Below are 19,675 nucleotides of genomic sequence, written 5' to 3' on the forward strand. Positions count from 1 at the left end.
TGAGTTGCTGCACTTCACCAGTTCAGAGGGGGTCCTTCATGATACTTATCGCAGAACCAGTCTTTTCCCATAGTTTACCTGTTTAATTCATAAGACCTCGATTCTGTTTGCTGAAATGAACCAATAATTTAGAAACCTGGACTCATCTGGGAGCTCCTTGTTTCAGGTTGTTAATGAACTGCTACCATCTAGAGTAGAAAACACGTAATAAGAATAGATCATCTGACTGACTCCACCTTTTCAAAGCTCCTCCTCCTCTACACCTCCTCTACCTGTTGGAGGAAGTGAACCTCATCCTGTCTCTCTGACCTTCATTCTGCTTTCACTTCACTCAGAAACGCCAATGAGGAGCTTTTAAACAGTGACTGTATGTGTTTGTTTCTTGCTGTGTGATTCTGAAAGGAGCTAAAACTCACTCAGTGGGTTGAAGGGCTACGGTGGCTGATTCTCAACTGAGATGCTCTGATTATTACAGACGCCCTGAAAGAGAAAGTGGAGTTTGGACTGAAGGAGCCGTTACAGAGAAACAGCACAGCAGCAGTTGGAGGAAATGGCTGCTAGAAACCCTCTTTCAGAAGCAGACTTTTCATGTCCTGTGTGCTGTGACATCTTCAGGGATCCTGTTCTACTGTCGTGCAGCCACAGTGTGTGTAAAAACTGCCTGGAGAAGTTCTGGGAAACTAAGGGGTCTCGAGAATGTCCAGTGTGTAAAAGAAGATCCTCAAGGGAACTTCCTCCTATTAATCTTGCACTGAAGAACCTTTGTGAGGCTTTTCTAGAGAGCAGGAGTCAGAGATCTTCAGCAGGGTCTGAGGGGCTCTGCGTTCTGCACAATGAGAAACTGAAACTCTTCTGTCTGGATGAACAGCAGCCTGTGTGTGTGGTGTGTCAGACTTCAAAGAGCCACAAAAGTCATGACTTCTGTCCAGTAGATGAAGCTGTGACTGAGTTTAAGGTAGGACACGTCAAATATTTTGAAATGTTAAATGTAACAAACTAATAGTCTGAATCAGTTCAGTACCAGATCAGCCTGTTATGTGTGCTAAAGGTAAAGTCAGTCAGTGGGTGTGGTTTCAGGCCAAACAGCACGAGTGAATTATCAGTCAGAAAAATGCTCTGTTGTTAAATTCATTATGACGGTCAATGTAAAATGTAAACTTACAGAAATACAGAATTACTCTCCACTGGACAAACATGAAAAAGTCTCTTCTAGTTCTGAAGCAGAGAGTAAAACTGCTGTTATTCTCTATTCAACTGTAGTTTGTAGGACAACTATTACATTTAAACAGCTAAACTGATCACTCATCACTCATTTAGACGTCACTCATCTGAACTGTTGTTTGATTCCAGGATAAACTCAAGTCTGCTTTGGAGCCTCTACATGAGAATCTGAGAGTCTTAGAGGAAGCTAAACGAGACTATGACCAAACAGCCGCCCACATTAAGGTGAAACATCATCTTGAACTGTGAAACATGTTGCTGAGGTCAAGTTTCTCATGAGGGTCCACTTCTCCTGTAGGTGGTGAACACTTGTAGATCATCTGATAGAGTTTGTTTTTCCTAATCATCTCTCATTCCAGACGCAGGCCCAGCACACAGAGAGGCAGATAAAGGAGGAGTTTGAGAAGCTTCACCAGTTTCTAAGAGATGAAGAAGCAGCAAGGATAGCTGCACTGAAGGAGGAAGAGGAGCAGAAGAGTCAGATGATGAGGAGGAAGATTCAGGAGATGAATAGAGAAATATCAGCTCTTTCAGACACAATCAGGAACATAGAGAAGGAGATGGAGGCTGAGGATGTTCTGTTCTTACAGGTAAGTAACTCCTTCTTTCTTTCTTTCTTTCTTTCTTTCTTTCTTTCTTTCTTTCTTTCTTTCTTTCTTTCTTTCTTTCTTTCACTTGCACATACAAAACACTCCTTCTTTTCTCTTTCCAGCTTTATTGATGTATTAAATAAAATGTGGGTTATTTGTTTTAGTATGAAAGGGGAGGATCTCCATGAAGATCTGTCTACAGCCTAATTAGAGCTTTTCTGAGATTTCCACCAACATTAGCCAGACTGTTGACATGAAGGAGAAAGCTCCTTTACATTAACCAAACCAACTCTGCGTACCTCTGTAAAGCCTGTGTCCACTCAGCGCAGGCACAACATACAGAATGCTTATAGCAGCAGTTCTTCAGGTCGACTGCAGGGCTGAGAATGAGTCTTGATATGAATTTCACTGCAGTTCAGAAAGTGAATGTCAACTGAGGAATGAATGAAACTCCAGTGTAAATATCGGAATTCATTTAACTCACAAGGTAAGAAGTTAGTTATAGAGCTAATGACACAAAGTCCTTATAGGGAAGTCTGTCCTCTTGATGGCATCTTTACAACGTCCCTGGGCAGGGATGTCCAGTCCTAAGAGACTAGACTCCTCTCTCTTTGAATGAGGAGTCTAGTCTTGTATGTCTGGAGAAACTGAAACTAAGAGCCAAATCAACTTTTAAAAAATATATTTAAAAATCATTCATAAAATCAAATATTTTATCATTTATAACACACACACACACACACACACACACACAATAACAGTTTTTCAGCTTGTCCTGGCTGATGCATATGCCCGTGTATCCACAGAGAAGGGGAACTTCACTAGCGCTTACTCAGCAAGCTGATTGGTTCATTTTATTGGAGGTGTTACATTCTGCCAGCCCAAAGATCCCAGGATGAGTTAATAGGAAGCTTTAATTGTTTCCTCCACACGATGATCAGCAAACAGAAACAGGCCTTGAATACGTGTGTTTGGGTGTGTAGAGGTGTGTGTGGTTTCTGTAAATCAGAGAACAAACAAAAAGCTCGACTGCAGAATACGATATTTACTCAAATGTGTAAATTATTCATTATTAGATGTTAATAAAACAGTCCAGCTAATATACTGAATTCTCTAGTTCTATTAATAATCAGTGCAAATTCACTGAGAGCCAAAGTAGAATTAGCAACATCTCACTAATCTCCACTGACTTTAGCAGAGTCAGCACATTTCACAGTGAACAACACCAGAAGCCCCATAAACGATTATTACAGCTTCATTAATGCTCACAGAGCCACAGACACCAAGTAGAGTACAGTACTGAGCTCTGCTGGGAGGAAACTCATCTTCTGACTCTGTATCTGATCATCAGTGGAGCTTCTGGATCCTCTGAACGTTCCAGATCTGCCGCATCATCATCCACAAACCTGCTGCTTGTTGTTAGTTTGGCTCTGGTTCTGTTGTTGGTGGTTCTCCTGTAATTCTTAGCCGTGTTTCCAAGTGAGCCTCATTAGATCTTCACCTGCGTCTGTTTGTTGACGACTGGTTGATGGATTTGTTTGCGTTTTGCTCGTCGGTCAAGTTTGTGGTCCCTGCCTCTCAAAATCCATCCAGTCAAACTACTTTATCATCATCTGACTGATTAGATTTATTAATAAATAACAAACATACTGAGTTTTATTAAGTAGTTATTTAGAAGGTAAAGTTTTATTGATATGAAATGCTGGATAATGTCACTAACTTGGCTGTTTGCTGGTGTTTGTGTGTTTCATATGAAAAACTCCTGAAAAGTCTCTTCACTTTTAACTACAATGTTCTTTTTGTTTCCCTCTCAGAACTTCAAGTCCACAGAGAAACAGTGAGTAAATGTCAGACCACACATTTTATCTAATGCTACAGTAATTATTACATTAAATCTACAGTATATTGTGTTTATAATACACTAGAATACACTCATTGTAAATATGAGTGTATTCTAATGAAATGAGGGGGAATAAGGACCGTGTGTTAATGTTGTAGTGATGAGAACAGAAGCAGAAATATTTATTTAATAGAAACTACAGAATTATTGACTCTCCAGACAATAAATGTGATCAAATATTGATATTTAGTGAAATAAATGACAGGCTGTAAAGTTTCTACAGTGATATATTTCACACAGTCTTCTGTTCTCAGAGCTCAGCTCACACCAAAGGATCCAGAGAAGACATCAGGAGCTCTGATCAATGTTGGGAAGCACCTTTCCAACCTGAAGTTCAGAGTGTGGGAGAACATGCAGGAGGTTCTCCAGTACAGTAAGTTCTGTTTCTCTTAGGGTTGATCTCTCACACACAGCCTGCTTCTGCACTAATGACACACTGTTTATAAACTATTAGTAACATGTTATCATGTTCTCTTTATTCAGGGGGTATAAAGGAGACTGAAACTGTACTTAAGTGAAAGTATGAATACTGTACTGTGCAGAAATCTCACTCAGATCAAACAGGAAGTGTGGAGATAAAATAAACTCCAGTTAAAGAAGAAGAATCAGATTTTAATCCAATTGATTAAAAAATTAAATAAAATTTTAACGTCTTTTTTAATTCTGTCAAATAATTTTTACATGTAAGTTTAATTTATGGGAAATAATTTCTCTCATTGTAATTGTGTTACTAATCTAATTAAACACTAAAAATATTATGTATAAAATGAATCTGAACAGAATTTTAAACTCTTGACACATCAATTTCATTAATTCATTAAAAATCTGATCGAGATAGAATTGTATAATTCAAAGTAAAACTTTATAATTTTCAATAATACAGTAATAAAAATGTTTTCTATTCTGTGTAACGATGTTAATCAGTAAAATGAAACAATAATAATAAAGTCACTCAAAAAAACTATTTGACTTTCAAAAGACAAACAATCCAAAAAAGACCAAAACACAAACGAATCAAATTAAAATGAACAATGTTTAAAAATGTATTTGTGCTTTTTCACTTTTTAATATATTTTTATCTTAAAATAAAATAATACAATATTTTAATAATATAACCTTTTTATTATTGTGTTATTAATAAAAATACAACAATAAATTATATTTCATAATGACATTGAGGTAAATATCAATTTTACACAAAAATATTAAGTGGATTTTATTCTTCATCTTCTTCATATTATTATTATTACTATTATTAATTAGATCTAAAGGAATCACTAATAAAACAATTTAACTTTTAAAAGAAAATATACCCAGAAAAGACAAATCAAATCAAAATAAATGCACATTTAAAAAAATATATTTGTGCTTTTTCACTTTTTTATATTTTTATTGTAAAACTAAAAACAGCACAATATTTTAAAAATGACAACTTCATTGTTGTTTTGCTTTTAATCCAAACACAACAATAAAATTATATTTAATATTGAAATGGAGGCAAAAATCAATTTCACTCATTGATAAAATAGAAATATTTAAAATATTAATTTCATGTGTTAATTAAAAAGTGTGATTACATTAATTATACAACACTATTGCAGTAATTTATTATTATTATTATTATTATTATTATTATTATTATTAAATCTGATTCAATAATGTATTTAGGTAAGTATTCTAAAGGGGTCTCTACAGCATGTCTGGGGGTCTTCTTACTCCAAACAAGTTTATATTTTCACTTCATATTCAATTTTATTTTTTCTTCTCAAAACCAAATGAAGTGTTTTCTGCACAGCAGCCCAGAACAATAAATATTAAACTGATGTTATATGGATTACAGTGATGATACAGTAGATAATAGATATGATATCATCTCATCATTAACTGGATCACAGACGTTCAGGAAATGTGTGGAGATCAGATTTTGATCATTTGATGGAGAGAGAAAATGGACTGTTTTATAATTTATAATAATAATTTATTGTAATAATTAATAAAATATAAAACGCATCACAAAATGATCTGAAAGTCCGTGAGAGTGAAGATGTTGATGGACGTTCAGCTCTGTGAGTGAATCCCTACAGAAAAATGCTGCACTCAGATCAGATCAGTCACTGGACTGTAATGACCACTCACTACTGAACATGCACTTTAGTGCTGCTCTGAACTGAACATCAACATTTAGTCCAGGATTAAAGTTGATCTGAGTTCTGGAATCTACCTCTAAAGCTGTTTCACTCACAGTAAAGAAAACAGTCTGTAGAGGTGAAACATTTACAGAAACGAGAGAAAAACATGATGTTTCATTGTGTTCTCTCTCCTCAGCCCCTGTTACTCTGGACCCCAACACTGCACATCCAGACCTCCACCTGTCTGATGATCTCACTGCTGTAGAAAACACAAACCAGAGATCATCACTTCCTGATAATCCAGAGAGGTTTGATGAGTGGTGGTCTGTTCTGGGTTCTGAGGGTTTTACCTCAGGGATTCACTGCTGGGACATCCAGGTTGGAGACAGTGATTACTAACCTGCACACTCGATGCAATTCCATCAAAATTACTTAAAGAAGTACTGCCAGCCATTATAAACCCTATTTTAACTATAGTAAACTCGTCCCTTAGTCTGGGCCATGTACCCAAAGCTTTTAAACTAGCAGTTATCAAACCTCTGATCAAGAAACCAAATCTTGATGTCACCGTTTTGTCTAATTACAGGCCTGTTTCTAACTTACCGTTTATATCTAAGATCTTAGAAAAAGCTGTGGCCCAACAACTTAGTTCATATCTACATAAGAACCATATATATGAAAAATTCCAGTCTGGATTCAGGCCACACCACAGCACTGAGACGGCTCTAGTTAAGATAACTAATGATCTTTTTCTTGCCTCTGATCAAGGCTGCGTATCCCTGTTAGTGCTACTTGACCTCAGTGCGGCTTTTGATACAATAGACCACAATATTCTCTTAGAAAGGTTAGAAAACATGGTTGGAGTCACAGGGACGGCCCTATCATGGTTCAGATCTTACCTATCAGAACGTTATCAGTTCGTTAGGGTAAACAATTTATCTTCCACTTATTCAAAAGTGAGATTTGGAGTTCCGCAGGGCTCTATATTAGGACCTTTATTATTTACCCTATACATGTTACCGTTAGGCACAGTTATAAGTAACCATGGCGTAAACTTTCATTGTTATGCAGACGATACTCAACTGTACATATCAGCCAAGCCTGATGACCAATACAGGTTAAAGAAAATGGAGGACTGTGTAAAAGACGTGAAAGGCTGGATGTCACAGAACTTCCTCCTACTAAACAGTAACAAAACAGAGGTTCTCCTTCTGGGTCCAAAATTAGCCAGAAGTAAATCACCAGATTTAATCTTAAATCTCGCCGACTTTCCAGCCACACCTGGATCAGCAGCAAAAAATCTTGGCGTTATAATAGATTCAGATTTATCATTCGATCAACACACAGGCGGCATCACTAGGACAGCTTTTCTACATCTTCGCAACATTGCCAAGATCAGAAATGCCCTGTCCCTGCGTGATGCAGAAACACTAGTACACGCCTTTATTACTTCTAGGCTAGACTACTGTAACGCACTACTGTCAGGATGCACGAGCAGGAATTTAAACAAACTCCAATTAGTCCAAAACGCCGCAGCCAGAGTCCTCACTAAAACTAGAAAATTTGAACATATCAGTCCAGTGCTATCATCACTTCATTGGCTACCTATTAAATTCCGTATTGATTATAAAATCCTTTTATTGACGTATAAAGCCCTACATGGTCTCGCCCCTGAATACCTGCAAGACCTTATTTCTCATTATGAGCCATCACGACCACTCAGATCCCAGAGTGCTGGCTTATTAATAGTCCCCAAAATTCAGAAGGTTTCAGCTGGGGGAAGAGCTTTTTCTTATAAAGCCCCCAAACTCTGGAATGACCTTCCAGAAACTGTTCGGGACTCAGACACAGTCTCAATCTTTAAGACTAGGCTGAAAACTCACTTGTTCAGTTTAGCTTTTGGTAGCTAATGTCCCCCCTTAGATAAAGGTAGCAGATCCAGGGGTCCATGGACACAGGGAATTATAGTAAACTGAGGCGCTGGTGCTGTCGTCCCGCTGCTCGCACGCGGTCACTCAAGTTTGTGGACGGTGGAGCGGAGGGATGCCGAATTGTTTCAGAGTGCTGCCGTGTCTGTGTCCTTCTGGTTCTCTCCTTTCAGTTAAGCTGTCATAGTCAGATCTGCCGGAGTCGTTAGCCACACTCTGTAAATGTTTACATTCCCTGTTTATGTACAAATGGATAGAACAAAACTAATTCCATTTACCTACTTTCTTTCCGAGTACACAATCACCCATATGACCGGCTGGACACTGAAGGACGACCGACTGCCAAGCCCTCCTGCTACCTACTTCAGACCAGCTGCCCATGCCCCAACCACCTACCTCGGATGAGCTGCCCACCCTATGCTGATGTTTTCATAGACTCCTAGTTATTCATAATACCAATATTACTGCTGTTAATATTAGTAATAAAATCACTTGTAGGTAGTTTGACCAGAGGAGGATGGGTCCCCCCTGGTGAGCCTGGTTCCTCCCAAGGTTTCTTCCTCAGTTCTGAGGGAGTTTTTCCTTGCCACTGTTGCCTCTGGCTTGCCCACCGGGGGGTTTCTGTACATTCTTAGAGTTCTCTTGAAACTTTTTCTTTTTTGAAACTCTGTAAAGCTGCTTTGTGACAACATCCGTTGTAAAAAAGCGCTATACAAATAAATTTGATTTGATTTGATTTGATTACTGGGCACTGGGTGTGATCTCAGAGTCTGGAACAAGAAAAGGAGACTCTCTCAGGGGTTCAGTGTGGAGTCTGAGCTACGATAAAAGCAGTAATACAATCTGGATTTTCTGTCCAGGACAGTCAGGTCACTCCTTCAGACCTAAAGAGAAGCTGCAGAGGGTCAGAGTTCAGCTGGACTGGGACAGGGGGAAAGTGACCTTCACTGATCTTCTAACCAACACACACCTGCACACTATAACACACACTTTCACTCAGAGAGTTTTTCCGTTTTTCTCTAATCCGTCTGTTCATCCTCTGAGGATCTTACCAGTGAAGACGTCAGTAACAGTGGAGCAGCACAGTTAAAGCTGAAGCTGCTTAGAATGATCATTTATAAGGTAGTGAGTGTCTGAATTATGATCATAAGAATATGTCACTGCATGTCTATGAACAAGATGAACAAAGGGGAGCTCTGTAGCAATTTACACACACACCTGAGTTTGGTATACAAAAAAGATCTTTTCATTGACACTGAGTTCAGCTGACAATTTTAAATGAATAAAATAAACATAACATGCGAATAATTGTAAAACCTGAATGGTTGCTCTGTTTTGCTCAGTACATCCAGGTCTAGAGACTGAAACACTATTTCAATTCAAAAATCATGTGACCAAAGGCAAATCATGCTAAAATTTATTATACACAAAACTTCATTTCACTACAAACGCATGTTTTAGTGAGCACAGCACCCTACCAACACCACCATTAAAATAGCCACCTGCCCAGCACCTGAAGCAACTTCACAATTCCTTGAACAACCATTCATCAACATATGAAAGACCAAAATAAGCGCAAGAACAAAATAAACTGTTAAAAATATCTAGTGAATACTAGATTACAGAGCAGCAACACCTTCAAAAAAAAACAATAAAAAAACAGCTTCACTGTGTAAGTTCTTAATTTCGATAAAATTAATCAAATAAATAAAAGGAATAAAACCCAAAGAAAACAGCAGCTATCCCCAGCTATAGGTTAGTTTCCAGTACAAGCCACCGTATCAATCGCCAATACTGTCCTCAGCTGGACATAAACAGAACAGGGTAAGTGCATGACTGGGCAGATACCAGCCATGTAATCAAACAAACACATACTTCTTTGTTACAGGGCATGTACCAAACAAAAGAACACTTTAATCATCCAAGACCTAAAACGGGCCAAAGAAAAGCCGAAAACACACCTTATTGCATTGATTTCTCTCTACCCACCTCGCTTGCTGGACGCTCTTGTTGCACATGCTGGCTAGCTTGTCTAATACTACTACGACCCCAGGCTGCCTGTCAAAAAAACCCGGGAAGCTTGATCACCGCCTCCCCATTGCACTCTTACCAGGCAACCTAATTAGATCCCACCGGCTACACAAGCAAAGTTTTGTGGTCCACACATAGTCGAGGCTAAACTTTGTGACACAGATTATGTAATCCGTACTCCTGATACACTGTAAACAAAATATTGTAAAATTTACGGTAAAATACTGGCAGCTGTGGTTGCTAGAATTTTACCGTAAAATAAACGGTCGTAATGTATAATAAATTACAGTTTACTTTTAGGCAACCGTAAATTTTACATTAAATACCTGCTTTTTTTTACAATACCTTACTGCAAATAAAAAAGGTATACACTGTAAAAGTCCATTGAAATATCAGAAATTACTGTAATATATACAGTACAATGTGTCCTACTGTTCCAGAAAAAGATATTAGTACTGCTGATTTTACGGTTAAGGTTCGAGTTTGATTCCATATTTTACTGTATAAATACAAGTTTTTACCAGAGAAAGAAACACTGTTTGCCATAAAATTAACATGAAAATACTATATAAAAAACATATAAATTAAGTTTTTTGCCATGAATTCACAGTCTGTAACATAAAATATTACTTTATCCTATATAAATTTCCCTAAAATGCCATAGAAATTAAGGTTTGGCCTTGAAATATGAAAGTGTTTTATTGTGAAATTAAGTGTGATGTAATTATCTAATATGTATTAAAGAAGGTTTGCCCATTAAACAAAGTGTCTCACTGTTAAATGAGTTAGTTAATTGGGTTACGCTATCTATAAAATCTGTAATATAAAATCGTATTACAGTCTTCATAAATACAATGAATTCGCAACACTATTCAATGACATACTGTCAACTTAATACCTGTTTTCTCAATTACTTTTCATTATGTAACACTATCTTATTAAAAATCGCACAAATAAATAATTACACACAAAAGTTGTATTTAACATTTTAATGACCAATAAAAATCCCGAAAACAAATGTATGCTTCTTATAAAACAAATACAAAATAATACAAAGAACTAAAACTGAATCTGAATTGGCTCCAGACAGCAAATAGCCAGGTGTATACACTTACAGTAGCTCTCAGAACTTTCAGTGAACATTTTGGTAAGATTTTAACAAAAACAAAAGCACCATATTGTCGCTGTCCAAAGAAAAACATGTATTTTCTTTTTTGTGGCTTTTTAGTTTTCTACATCATTTGAGAATATCCTGTGAAAATTTCATGATGATTAGATCTATAGAAATGCTCCACAATCACTTGGAACAAAGCCTCTTTACATTATCTTACATTGAAAATCCTACTACTTTGGAGATTTTTGGGGCAGCGACAATATGGAACTTGCACTATACCTTAACATACTGTCCATAAGTTATGTCTAGGTCCACTCATAGTCGGCAAGGTCTGCAATCACAGTGAGGACTCTGGGATTGACAGGAAGCACTTTCTTGTTTTTCTTCCACTGGACTTTGGTGCCTCTTTCGGGATTAATTGCGAAGAAACACCTAGATGAAAATATTATAAATACATTAATTACTAAACAACCAAAAAATGGTGCTGATTGACCCCTTATTAATTTACATTATATAATTGTATATACAAATTATATTAAATATTTAGATTTTTTTCTAAAATAGCATAAACCAGAAGTCTTGAAAGCAGATAAAGAGAATCCATCCATCCCTCTTCCGCTTTATCCCGCTAGTCGGGGTCACGGGGGGCTGGAGCCAATCCCAGCGTCATCGGGTGAAGGCGGGGTACACCATGGACAGTTCGCCAGTCCAACATATGGCCAACATTCACTCACGCACTCACACCTATAGGCAGTTTAGAGTGATCGATCAACCTAACATGCATGTGTTTGTACTGTGGGAGGAAACCGGAGTACCCGGAGGAAACCCACTCAAGCACGGGGAGAACATGCACACTCCACACAGAACGACCCGGACCGGGAATCCAACCCGGATCGTCTCGCTGTGAGGAGACACTGCTAACCACTACACCACCGTGCCGCAGACACTGGATAATTTCCCTTAATAAGTGAACGACCTAGTATAATATTTTGTCTTGTTGGTTTAATTGGGTTCTCTTTATCTACTTTTAGGACTCAAACAACATGTATTGCCTCTTTATGCAGAAACATGTAAAATTCTGAAAGGGTTGACAAGTTTAGCTTTATAGCACATCACTACTGCAGTATTTAAGATGTAACATACATTTATGTACACTTTTAAGGTGGAATATATTATAAATGTAAGTTACCCAAACTTTTCCTTCTGACCCTTTTAAACAGTAAAAGATGGTAATAAAGTAAGCTCAGTACAAAATAATAATAATACAAAAGTGTCATCTTTCTAAAAGTCAGGCAATTTTTACTTGCTTAACTATAAACAGAAACAGAACAGTCACACCAGGTGGGCCTAAACTTTGCATGCCACTAGACACAGACACACAGAGACACACACACACATATATTTGCTGCTGTCCAATGAAATACAACTATCTCCAAAATAGCAACTTTCCAAGAGAGGCCCAAAACGTTAATTACTTTTAATGCAAGTCACTGGAACCAGAAATGTTTCCAAACTCTTTTGGAGCATTTCTATTGATCCATTCAGCATGAGATTTTCACACAATATAAACACCAGCTGTTGTGTTCAAATGATGCAGAAAAATAATAATCGACAAGAATGGAGATATGTTTTTCATTGGACAGCGATGCCTGTATTATTAAAAATGCCTACAAAGAAATTGTACCTTTGAAAGAACTCTAGTGTTGACCGTAGTTCCACTGGGTAGTGTATGTTGAAGCAGTAGTAACTGCCAAACAACAGACAGAAGGCATGTATGAAAGAAGTGATGTGGTCGTTGACAACCTCTTGGTCAATGCTCAACATGAACGTCCCAGCAGTAAAGCAGGAGGACCCTGACAGATTAACAAAGCCAAAAAAAAACCCCAAATAAATAAACTTCAGTAACAAAGGCATTAATGTCAGCCACTGGCCAATTGTAATGGTGTACTGATAACCTAGTTGGTTAAAACCAAGCTACTGCACTGGCTGACCTTTGTACAAGGTGAAACAATGATAAGTATCCATAAACTGTTATGCAACAAAGCAAGCCAATAGTAGAATAGTAGGCTGTCAGTACACCAGTAGATTTAGAGGGTTTGGTTACACTTTTAGTTTTTCTGTTCACTTACCACACACAATAATGCAGGGTGTTGCTGGCAACTTCTCTGTCAGAACCTCTTGGGCCAGGCATGTTGTATCAACATAATGGAACAGGTTCTCCTCCTTTTCACCAAAATGAGCCAGTAAAAGAAGTACCATCTGTATGATATCTCCTGGGCAACCATCCAATTGGCCTCTCTCAGTCTGAAACTTGATAAAGGCATCCTGAACCTGTTTGTGTTTTGGTGCATCAACACTTTTTAAGAAGCTTAAGAGGCGTCGACACTTCTTGTCCACATTGGCAAGGAAGCACTCCATTAGACTCACACCAGTAAGTTCTTGGAAGTGTGCTGCCATACCAGCTTCATTGAACAAAAAGGGCCACTCTTGGGTAAGTTGCCTGATGCTTGTCCCCTTGTTGATGTCTTTACGCTGCGTGTAAAAGGTGGACTGTACTAATTTTTTCATGTCGTCTGTATTGTAGTTCATCTCTTGAAACATCATCTTCAGCTTTTCTTTTTTTTTCTTGTTGACTATCCCCAGTCTCAGAAAGTGGCAAATATTTCAGCTCCCAGTTGACACAGCCATATGTGTCTTGAACACTTGCTTTTTGTTTAGCTGGAACTTCCTCTGTGTCATATCCATCTGATGCTGGCTTGCGTTTTTTTTATCTTTGGTGTGTTAGGTCATTTAACATTGTCAACTCGCGCTTGGAGTTGCTTGGCCAGTGAATGATATCCAGGTCCAACAACATCACCCTCAATGACATCTTGTAGAGATTTTGGATACTTGGCCAACATTCTCTTGCCTATTTCTGTACTGTTACGTTTGGTTGGATTACTACACACCTTCATAATTTCAGAAGCCACAATCCCTATCATCTCCCATCGTAGTCGTGGACTAGGTCTTTTCTGCCTTTCAAGACTTTGCAGGAACTCTTCAGGAAGCTTTTGCCATGGTATCTGGAAATTGTCTACCCAGTCTGGGTGAAAAGTGGAACTGCCACCTGGGGACGATGAGGTGGATGTGGTTGATGCTGGTGAGGGAGAACTAGCGGGTGGATTCGAACAGATAGAAACTGGAGAGGGACACACTGAGGTTGGAATTGGAGCCGCTGAATCTGTAACAGAAAAACAAAGGAGATAACAAAGGTAAACATTGAATGATGCTATGAAGCCCCACTGAAAATATAATTTATGGTTAAATTACGGAACAGCTTCCTGGCTTAATCACAATTTTTCATTGTTATACATTAACAGACTTACTGTTCTGGGCCCAGGAAACAACAAGTCTTCTGGCTTGCACTGGCTTCAACACCGGCAGCAAGTCTCCTTCTGTAATGTACTGCAGATCATCTGTGGTCTCTGCACCAAGTGCCTTCAAAGTATCTACAACTGAATTGAGAACTGCTACAGGAAGATCAGGAAAAACTGCAGTAATTGCACTGTTTATCCTCTGTATTTCTGATTCTGACATATCTGTCAAATACACAAACATAAAACAAAGAAGTTGGACTTTGTACAAGTGACATCAAAGCATCTACTCTGACAACATACTGTGCTTCAGTGGGACTATCTGATATCCATTCTTTATGTAAGATGATAATGGCCACATGTCTATCAGCAAACTAATGTGCAGGCACTGCAATCTTCCACTGTCATTTCTTACAGAGTACATATGGTAGTGTGGAAGAAATTCCGCTGAATATACTCGCATCAGAAAATGAAGTGATGAATCATCTTTCACTAACATGAGAATGAGTTCACCAAACACCACTGAGTCATCAGTCCTAATGACAACAAACTGGCCCTTCTTGTATGTTATTCCATTATACTGTACATCTCCAGAAATTTTTGTATTCATTTCAGTGAAGCCAAATTGACAGACTGCATCTTGAACTTGTTGACTGTAAAGTTCAGAGTAAAACGGGGAGTTGTTTTTTACATGTAAGGCTAGAGAACTCACTGACCCAGCAGACAGATAGGCTTGAAACATCTGATGTCTTTCTGAAAGACTGAGACAAAGATTTTTAAAATTCTTCCAACGGCCTGCACATCTTTTAAAGTAACTATGTTTGCTTTCAAAGCGCATAGTCCATAATCGGATCAGTGGGCCAAATTTTAGGATCAATCCTGGGTAGTGCCGTAAATAATGATGCTTTGGTCTCAAGTTGTTATCTGGAAACAGTGCCTTCCTGGAATCCAAATATTCTTGAATGAGAGCATCTAAGTAAGCAACCTGAGGCTTGGAAATTTTCTGAGCACAAACCAAGTCAACTATGTCTTTCAGTTGTAGAGTTAATTGCCACACATCATCTTGTGGATCCTGCACTCTGTCTCCAATTATTAGCGGCAATAATCTTAAAAAATTCCAATTCTGTATGGCATGACCAGATAGGCTAAGCGTTTTAGGACTGACCTCACATGGCTTGGAGGAAGCTTCTGTGGCTGTATATTTGAACTGCTTAATGGACCTGTTCAAAATGGAGTATGTGAACCATCTCTTTTTCTTCACAAAATACCTCAGATAAAGTGCAACATCATAAGAGAGTACACCTTCAAAAATGTCATGGCCAAGACAAGGGGGCAAACCAGGAAGACATACATCATAATGTATTTTCAAGGAATTAAACACTGACCTGAACTTTATTCCTTGAATGTCTGGCACTTGTTCAGTCTCTAACTGATCAACTGCAGACCTGCAATTTTCAGTGGTGCACTCTGGTCCACATGAAGTTGGGTCACAACCCTGAAATTGAGTTTGAGAAATTAGACAGTATCTGCAGAAATATTCTGAGGAACTGAAATTTTCTGTAAATCCACCAATGCAATGTGAGCCCAGGTTGTCTCCGGCAATGCAGTAAAGAGTTCCTTTAACAACAGTTTCATCTGCTATTGTTATCCCTGTCTCCTCCAGGACTTTCAAGTCAGCCACCAACTTCAAAAAAACCTTGGCATGGCCAAATTCTTTAAAGTCTTTCTCTCTACACAACAAAGCCAGCTGCATGTGATCAACACTTGATCGGACATGGGGGGGCACATTTAGTAGTGAAAAGTACACAGCCAAAATTTTGTGCTTCCTTTTTGCAGAACCCAAAGGATTCACTACCTCAAATGCATCCTGGTATAAGACCAGTTTAAGACAAGTTGGGTTTTTGTGAAAAAAGGTGTTGGTTTTAAACAATTTACCATCATGGCTGTCACAGAGAACATCTGGTACAGAAACATCATAATTATGATCTACTGACATGAGCCCCTGCCAAAAATCTGGCTCTAACATACTCTTCAAAGTGTTCAACACAGGAACATAATGTGCAAATCTTTCTGTTCTGTTCTCATCTCTGCCTAAAAACACCCTTTTTGGTTCAACATAATTAAACATTTCCTTAAAGCACTGGGCTCTAGAATATGCTGTTCTCATAGGTCTGGTGTGGCAAGCTGAGAACAAGTCAGATTCCTTCACTGTGTCACAGACTTTTACAGTATCTTCATCTGATACTGACAAATCTTTCAGAAGCAAGTTTAATTTATTCAAACTGTATGTTTGTCCCAACTCATGTATGTTCTGAATCTCTTCGACAAGGCTCTGAATAGTAGATGCTGGAATAAGATGTTGTCCCTGTAATTTTAAATAGAACATACACACATTTCTGAGAATCAGGTCACTGAAATTAGACATATCCCCAAAAGTTTCCTCAGAATGTGATACACTTGCAGGTTCTTGCATGGTAGTAACGTTAAGCTCACTTGTAGAAGGACACTCATAACTTGGACCTTTGAATGAGTCACAAATCGCATTTGCAGAACAGTTTCTGTGTTTTCTGGACATGTGGGAGGTAAATGAAGATTTTACAGTGAACACAGTTTTGCAACCTCTTACTGGGCAGTTCACAGCACGTCCCTGTACTATGTGCTCCTTCAGGTGAGCAACCAACTCTTTGACTCCGTCACATTGACGTTCACAAAGTGAAACTGTGCATTTTAGTGATGCTAAATCAATATCCTGAGCAACTGATGACATGGCATTATGGTGGCGATAGAAGTGAGACTTTAACGCTGCATATCCAGAAACACCTGCTTACAGCCAATTTCAACACACTTGAAAATACAACGTGGTTCATTGCGATGCAGTTTGCACTGTAGAACAGACGCCTTTAGAGACTGAACCGATTCCCCACAAATGCAGCAAGAATACGTGATCAAACAAGCACATATCCAACATGAAACCAAGACATTTTATGAAAAGCTGTTTGAAATGTTTACCTTGCTACTTTTCATGAACTGCAGAGCTCCTGCAACGTTAAGAGAACGACCAGACAATTCAAGCCTGACTTGTACGGAGCACTTCAAACCACAACCGGACAAACGGCTGCCGAATGCGCTGATTGGACGGCGCCTAAACGATGCAACCCTTAGTATTCAAAATCAGGCGCGCGTTCTGTCCACAACCTGTATTCAAATGCGCTTAAAACTATTTTATTGTCCTTACAAAATTGACTTTTTAAAAATAAATAAAGAAATAAATAAATGCTATCATTTTTTTAAAGTTGCAAAAAAGTTTGTGTTTCAAACTAGAACACAAAACAATGTTATAACAGGCTGGCCTTCACAAAATATACATATCTTTAATCCAGTAGTCCATGTAAAAAATGCTACTTGATTTTGTCCAAAATGCAGTGCAAGAGATTTGACCACAGATTTTAGAGCTACTCTTTCAAGATGTGTCATGAGACATAGAAACATTCTGTTGGTTGATATGGAAAACTTATAATAAAACCAGGCTACCTAAATTATTGGAACACAGAAAAAAGCCCAGATATACTGTTTTATGATTTTGCTCAGAATCAGAATATGATTTTGCACTTGTGCTGCACGTAATGGTTTGTGTATTTAACTGAGAGGAAAGCAATACAAAATGTACATTTTCTGTTACTTGCCCAAAAGCTATTAGATTGAACAGTAACAAAATGTGCTTTTCACAAAAAATAAACTGAAAAATTACAGTTCGTGCTGTTATTTAATTTACGGAATATTTTGGTTAAAAACACAGTGCAAGAGTATTTAACATTGGAATAACGTATTTTTTCCAGAGAAGAGATGTAAGAAATAGTGTTTTAGACGTTATATATATTTACGGGATTTTACCGTTACAGAAACTGTATTGAACCTTTTTAGAGTTTACAGTCTTTTACTGTCAGGCTTTCACAGTTTTTCACTGTAAAATCTACAGACATTTTTACAGTGTATTTCGGTAGAACCTGAGGGTTCTGCACCTGTTGCTCCTGTTTGTTTGTCCGTGTTAACTTCTGCACCCGATTCTGTTGAAGATGGTCTGAGCCTGCGATGTAGCTCCTTGTCTGGGGTTCGTTTTCAGAACTCAGAACTTTTGGGAGACTTGGGTTCTTTTTGGTTCTATTTATCTGATGGTCCCTGCAGTGTGTCATGCATTCTGCGAAGAAGCTGGACTTCATCTCCCAGAGTGCTAGGGGAGACCACATGATCGATCACGTGCTAGGGGACTCGGCCTTTGAAAACTCCAAACCCTAAGATTCTCAGACAGGTCACGTGGTTTCCCCATGCACCTCTCAGCGCCCTCAGTCGCCTGATTATTGAACTCCTTTCACCTGATGCTCGTCCTCTACTAATATTTAAGCAGGGACTCAGGTTGAGAACTTCGCGAAGTATTGTTTAGACGATCACTGAGCGTTCGCTGATTCTGTTGTTCTGTTGTTCTGTTGTTCTGTTGTTCTGTTGTTCTGTTGTTCTGTTGTTCTGTGTATCGAACCTTGGACGTATTTTCCCGTGTATGGTTTGTGTTTTTGCCCCTTGGATACTGTTGTCCTGTTTTCGGATGGTTTCATGTTTTCGATTACTGGACTGGATCTTATACTGTGAGTTGTGTTTTACCCTTTGGACTGAGTGGATCACTAAAGTCACCGCACTTTATCTGCGAGCGTCTGCAAATCTCGTGAATAGCATCAAAGAAATGTCCAGTCACTTCCGCGCCACAAATCTGACTGATCAGACGGCGGTACTCGCACCTACTTCCCCAGCCGCTGCTACTCCACAAACTACATTTCCGGTTAGTAAGCCCGATAAATTTTCCTGCGATCCGGATCAGTGCAGAGGTTTCCTGCTACAATGCTCAGTGTTTTTCGATAATTCACCCGTCGCCACAGACCAAGCTAAAATATCGTTTGTGGTATCAAGACTAGCTGGTAAAGCATTAGACTGGGCTACTGCTAGCTGGTCCTCATTTAGTAACTGGACCTATGCATGTCTTTTGAAAGAATTCAGACTCGTTTTTGATCACCCCATTGAGGGAAGAGTTAGTGGAGAACGTTTAGCCCAGTTCCGACAGGGATCACATTCTGTGGTAGAGTACGCCTTAGAGTTCAGAACTCTCGCTGCCAGCAGTGGCTGGAATGAGGCTGTCCTTTTGGTGACATTTAGGCAAGGACTGAAACCAGAAATCCTTAATGAACTTGCTAGCAGGGATGAAGATTTAAGTTTGGATCAGTTAATATCATTGACAATAAAGCTAGATCTCTTATTGAACTCCAGTAAGAAGAAAATGTTTCAGGAACCCCAAAAGCACATCTCACCATTTTCAATTGAGAAGGGAACCTACAGAAAGCTCTGAACCCATGCTGTGACTCATCC

The 19,675-nt window shown here is 38.6% G+C and overlaps 1 pseudogene; it reads left to right on the forward strand.

Moving 5' to 3' along the window:
* The first annotated feature begins 277 nt into the window (after window positions 1–277).
* On the forward strand, window positions 278–9,012 carry LOC108416368 (annotated as a pseudogene).
* The last annotated feature ends 10,663 nt before the right edge of the window (window positions 9,013–19,675 follow it).

The sequence above is a fragment of the Pygocentrus nattereri genome, chromosome 9 (assembly GCF_015220715.1).
Source record: "Pygocentrus nattereri isolate fPygNat1 chromosome 9, fPygNat1.pri, whole genome shotgun sequence".
Taxonomy (NCBI): Eukaryota; Metazoa; Chordata; class Actinopteri; order Characiformes; family Serrasalmidae; genus Pygocentrus; species Pygocentrus nattereri.